The sequence below is a fragment of the Corythoichthys intestinalis genome, chromosome 19 (assembly GCF_030265065.1).
Source record: "Corythoichthys intestinalis isolate RoL2023-P3 chromosome 19, ASM3026506v1, whole genome shotgun sequence".
Taxonomy (NCBI): domain Eukaryota; kingdom Metazoa; phylum Chordata; class Actinopteri; order Syngnathiformes; family Syngnathidae; genus Corythoichthys; species Corythoichthys intestinalis.
The window spans coordinates 10,317,434-10,323,601 of NC_080413.1; the positions used below are offsets into that span (position 1 = coordinate 10,317,434).

At 39.7% G+C, this 6,168-nt stretch overlaps 1 protein-coding gene across 6 annotated transcripts in view; it reads right to left on the reverse strand.

Annotated features, from left to right (window-relative positions):
* Positions 1-6,168, reverse strand: part of trib2 (tribbles pseudokinase 2) — a 101,979-nt gene that overhangs the window by 88,607 nt on the left and 7,204 nt on the right. For all 6 annotated transcript variants that reach the window (XM_057822511.1, XM_057822506.1, XM_057822510.1 and 3 more), the window contains one exon: positions 4,530-4,629. The gene's annotated coding sequence lies outside the window, so the exon portion shown is untranslated. The remainder of the gene's footprint in view (positions 1-4,529; positions 4,630-6,168) is intronic.

The following is a 6,168-nucleotide window of genomic DNA, read 5'->3' on the forward strand; positions in this document are numbered from 1 at the left end:
ACTCTTGTGCGTGTTTGTGTAGACTGGTCATGACCTTTACAGAACTCTATAATGTAATGCAAGTATATCAGCATTGGTGGGTAGAGTAGCCGAACATTTCACTTAAGTAAGAGTAGCGCTACTTCAAAATAATGTTACTCAAGTACTAGTAAAAGTAGTCATCCAAAAAAATGTACTCAAGTACAAGTAAAAAAAAAGTATCCATTCAAAAGAATACTGAAGTAATGAGTAACATTGTGAGTAACTGCTTCCAATGTTTGAATTTTATTGGTATTTTTTTATTATTATTTTTTTACGAACTGTTGTTATAATGGCACTGTACAATAACCCATTACGTAACCACATTAAAGAGCATACAACAGGAGAAAAAAAGTCTTAAATAGCATTATTATGTGAATTAGAATCATATTTTGAGACGATTCGACTATATACAACAATTTAGCAAAGCGCAGATGACGAGAAATTAGTCTTTTAATCTGCCGGTTAGCCATGCCTACCATTATAGGGCTCAAGCGTCCCCAACAGGTGGATGACGTCAGCGGGAGACTGGGCTCATCGGTTTTACTATACAGCTCATTGAGGGGGAATTATTCAGAACGAGGAAAACGCGACGAAGAGAGCCGCAAAATGTCATTGTTTCAGTCTCTCTACTCCAATATTTTTACAGGATATTCTTTTTATCCAAGTATTTTTCCCCAACTGCTAAATAAATGTCATGGTCATGACAAATAACAGTCTTGTGCTAAAGGGAATATGAAATAATAAAAATGCACTTATTCAAGAGGACATGGCAAAATTACTCCATAATGGTCAAAACTGTCGACAAACCAAGAGGCGTGACAGCTAGCCGACATGCTAACCCGAACCGAGTGATGTTTCAAAGTCTTCGAAGCGGAAAATCACACATAACTAGCCCGGATCATTTGACATGACGACTGGGTTGTCGATTGTCTTTGCGGATCGGCAAACCGCCCGGCGGAGAGCAATTTACAGCTCATTCCCCGGAGGAGGGCGGCTGCAGTTGTTGTGCAGCTAACGTGCAGCTAATGTGCATGAGGAGAGCTACAGGCCTATCAATGATCAAACGTAATTAGTCCTTTATTTAAAGAAAGTTTGTAGTGTTTACTTTGTATTCGTATTTAACATAATACAAAACAAGATGTTTACTCACTTCCTCGTAAGTCCAATGGTCCCACAGTAGTAGGGCTTGTTTTGGCCAATATCCACGGTGAATGGAAACCTTTTGAAACTCCAAAAAGGCGCACACGCCTCTCCCTCATACAGCAAGATTTTTCTGCAGCCGTTTGTTTGGCGTGATGCGAAAAATAAACGTATTAATCAGAAAAATCAGCTGATCATTAGTCCTCATACACAACAGTACGGCTGTATAGTGAAGAGGACTCCTTCTCTCGTACACGTCACAGCGCCCTCCTCCTCAATGTAAGACCAAAGCCGTAAGTCACTCATTTTCATGGCGCGGGATTCAAAAAAAGTAAATAAATATAGCGATCGCTTCCACACACATCCAAGCGGTCCATATCATTCAGGAGCATAAAATACCGCGTGTATTATGAAATAAACATGCTTTTTCGTGTCACACGCACTTTAAGCCCCCCCCCCCAAAATAATCATTGAATTCCAGCGAGAGAAAAACAAAACAAGACAGAAATCAAGCATTATTCGTCCGAAAAGCATGAGTGCCCTCTAGTAGAGAAAAGAGTTCCTCGTTTGAATAGTTCCTTCATTGTTACTATTATTAAATTAAAAGGATCATATCTCTGCTTTTCCGTGGTCAATCGGCGCCAAATAAAATCTGGGAGAGGTTTAAATCCGCGCTTTCGAATCATGTTGAGGGCAGTGCTCTATGTCAAATACAGGGTGTTCCAAAATGGTTGACCCCATTCTAAATGCTCATATCTCAGAAACTACTTGATGGATCTTAATGAAACTAGTATTGGTTAAATTTACAAAGAAAAGTACAAATATTTGTTGGTTCTATGACAATTTTTCATAAATGTTCAATATAAGTGCCGTCTGTGACTCTGAACACGTCGAGTCGGTATTCGAGCTCGTGCCAATCTCGAAACTCAAACTTGACATTTTTGGTGCCAAGTCCTAATTTGTTTTGTAGTTGGTGCCTTCTTTGCAAAATTTGTGAAGAAGGCAAGCTGCACTGTCTTCGGTGACTGAGTCAGAACATACTCTAACATGCAAAATGCCTTTTCTCTTGAGGTGAACGGCATTTCTTATCCTGAAAAGATAGAAATGCCAAACGTTACACACAAAAACTTGAAAACGTTTCTACACAAGCTGTGAAAATTTAGGTCATTTCAATGAAAATTGTCAAAATTATTGGCCAACGAAATGGGGTCAAACATTTTGGAACACCCTGTACTTCATTTTTAAGTGTTATAAAGATGCCATGTGATTGAAGAGGCTGGCGTGATCATAGAACGGCAAGCTTGCATCTGATTGGTTTAATGAAGTCATGTGATTATTGTTGCGACCTCTCATTGGTGAAATTACTCGAGCTACTAGCTATTAGCAAAAATAATAAATCTAATATGTAGAATAAAGAGGAAAAATGTAATGACTCTTGTGTAGCCCAAAGTAGCGGAGTAAGAGTAGCGTTTTTTCTTCACAAATCTACTGAAGTAAAAGTAAAAAGTATGGCTTTGTAAAACTACTCTTAGAAGTACAGTTTTCTCAAAAAGTTACTCAAGTAAATGTAACGGAGTACATGTAACGCATTACCAATGTTGTTAGTAATGACGTTAGTGTATTACAGTGTTACTAACGGCGTTATTTTTTTCAGTAGTGAGTAATCTAATTAATTACCGTATTGGTCCGTATATAAGACGGTGCTTTTTTGCATTGAAATAAGACTGAAAAAGTGGGGGTCGTCTTATATTCGCGGTCTAGACGTTATACCCATTCATGACGCTAGATGGCGCCAGATATCATTGAAGCGATGTTCTGTCATGACAGATCCCAGCTACTCTCAAGTTGAACCAGTTTGCATTATTTTATTGCAATGTTTTTCTTTATTCAGATTTGTTTCAAGACTACAGTTAGTTAGACTTCACTTTGATGGTTAATGCAGTTATTGCAATTTTGTTGTTTTATCACAATAGATTGGTTTATTTACATTTCAAAAACCAGAAGCTATTCATTTACGAATGTGATTGCACTTTAGTTTACATATTTAAATGTTCAGATGTCAAGATTTGAAAGAAGCAAAATAACATGCTTTTTCTCTCAAATATATTATATTATAATCATTTGTTTCAGATGTTCTGTAATTATTTTCTGTATAAAAATTAATTTGGTGTTCAAAGAGTCTTTTTTCAAACTTGAGTCTTGAAAAAGAGGGGGTCGTCTTATAATCAGGGCCGTCTTATATGCGGGCCAATACGGTACGTTTCTCATCTTTGCAAAACCATTACCGTTACTGAAGATGTAAAGGCGTGCGTTACTATTCGTTACTACGTTGGTTGAATGACGCGAGAAAAGTCTGAGAGACACGGACTCACGGAGACGAGAGAGCAGAGCGGGAGTGGGGATGAGGCAAGGGCGTTGTGATGCCATTGCAAACACAATGCTAGGTGGCTAGCCTACAAACTACCCCCACATGATGCCACGGTAGATATTACATGTATATAGAACTAGATGCGAAATGACAGACACGGCGGCGTTAGCACATGTATAGAGAACAAGATGCAAAATGATACTCGCTGGCGTTAGTAAACAGCCCCCATCTTAAAGCAGTAGACCTCTCAGGAAGGCTCTGCTGTAGAGAACATTCCTAGCGAACCTAAGTAACTTTTTCATCTAAAACACTTCTAAATCGGCAAAATCTTGACTTGAATCTATCTTTAAATGATGAAACAGTTTTAAAACATTCACATGTCAAAAGTCGACAGAAGGGAACTAATGCAATAACGGGAGCAATTTTAACAACTTTAACGGTTGATTCACAAAATTAAATGACTTTCAAACATAGCAAAGGTGACTATCACGTTATCGCAATATCCGCAATAGCCCCGTGTCTTTAGTTGAGTTTAGGGGTAAAGAATTGGGCGAAGGCCAATTTTCCCAAAAACCCTCTGAACTTCACATCGTGTGACCTATATATTTTTGGGGGGAATGAAAAAAACAAAAACAACAACAAATAAAACATGAAAAGTAACCCCAGTTACTTTTCCAAGTGATTAATTACTCTTACATTCAAATAACTAATTTACTAACTCAATTACTTTTTGGGAAAAGTAATTTGAAACTGTAATTAATTACTTTTTTAAAAGTAAGATTAACAAAACTGCGCGTTACTACCCACCTCTGGTTCTAAGCGTCCATCTCAGAAATTAACTATTTTACTGCCATTGATAGCGATATACTGTATGTCCAATCCATTTGAACTGAATCGAGCTGGCAGCAATTGCTGCCATACCTCCCAGTTGAAAGGGGTTGGACGTCCATTGCTGTCAATGGCTGCCAATGAGAAATTAATCAGCTTGAAGGTATCTTACAGTTAGTTCTGATGTTAGAATGCAGGCTTGGGTCTTCAGGTGTGGAGTTTGCATGCTCAGGCTGTTTGTGCAGGTTCTTTCAAGGTGCGTTGGTTTCTTCCTGCGTTCCAAAAACATGAATGTTAGGGTAATCAATATTCAAAATTGATGAATGTCTAAACAGGGGCAGAACTTAGGTTGGGTGCGACCGCACCCCGGGCCTCTAAAGGGCCAGATTTGCAGGCAAACACAAAGGTATAATGATGCGTGTAGCTGTCATATAGTGTTTAAGGGTTAAAATATGTCTGCCAGCCGCATGGCTGGTTGTCTGGAAGGGCCCACATAAAAAATTCCACCTGTACCCCACCTCCAACACACCGGACGATCGTCTTGAGGAGCCTGCGTAAGTGTGGAAGGGCCCAAGAATAACTGCCCACTAGCACACCCCAGTTGGACGCTCCACTCGGGCGTCCCGTTTATGCTCATCGCACCCGGGCCTTGCTCACATTTGTTCCGCCACTGTGTCAAAGCGTCTAGTACACACACTGAGGTACAAATTTTACTATTTTACCATTAAAAAAATTGATGAACGCAGCCTTAAAAATATGAAGAGGATGACTGATGTATTTTTGAGTGAGTCTGAGGGGAGCGGAAGGCCAAACCACTGCCGAACACGGCGCGGGACCCAAAAGCGGTCGGTATGGCTCGGCTCCCGTGTGATCGTCTAGTACAAAGAGAAAACTGCGGTTCTTTTTGGCGCTCGCGGAACACCGCTGTTTTACTTCTTCACAGTTAGCTTCTGCTTTTTAACATCTGCTGTGATTATGAGTCATCCCTGGAAAGAAAGCTGCAGTGCTTTTGCATGGACATCCGACTGATTCGCTGCATCCAGATGAAACTGTTTAGGTGCTGCTTGAGGGATTTATTTTTCCCGAATTTATTGCAACAGTCTGCATGTATTAAGGCCCAAGGGCAGAAGCCCTTCAGATCAAGTAGTCGGGACTGTAATTACAAAGATTTTATAAATTAACACTTTGTTACATGCATTACTGTCCCCGAAAGCACTGGAGTAGAACTGTATCATTCCACATGTCAACATTTTTATTGTTTTAATATCATAAAAGTTTGGTTACCTGACATTAAAGTTCACCACTGTGGATTGAATGGAATGAATATAAAAAAATGTTTTTGTGCAAAGCTCTGGTCTTGCGTGCAGTATGAGTCACCGGAGCGAGGCTCCACTGCAGGCTTGCAGGATTCATTATGATAAATGGGAGCTGTATGGATTTCTTTGTGGAGGAGACAAGAAACCTTGGCAACAGCAGAGCAGCCCTCTCACCCGTGCAACTAGCTTTGCATGGATGCTTACAATGTGTTTTGCATCTCTGAGAATGATTAATGCCTTTGTGAGTTTGGATAAATTACCTACACTGCCCCTTGAAGGTGGCTTGTTTATCAATTGTCTCTGCAATGACAACTCCAAGCTATATTTCAGCATGAAACGACTATCTAAGTAGCTCGTTTGACATACAACGTGAAGGAATAATTGGCTGCTGGGTGTCAGAATGACAGAAGACGTTAAAACCCTGAAAATTATCATGTTAGGAATATGCAACCTTGTTAAAAAAAAAAAAAAAAAACTACCTGTACTGTCGGTTTG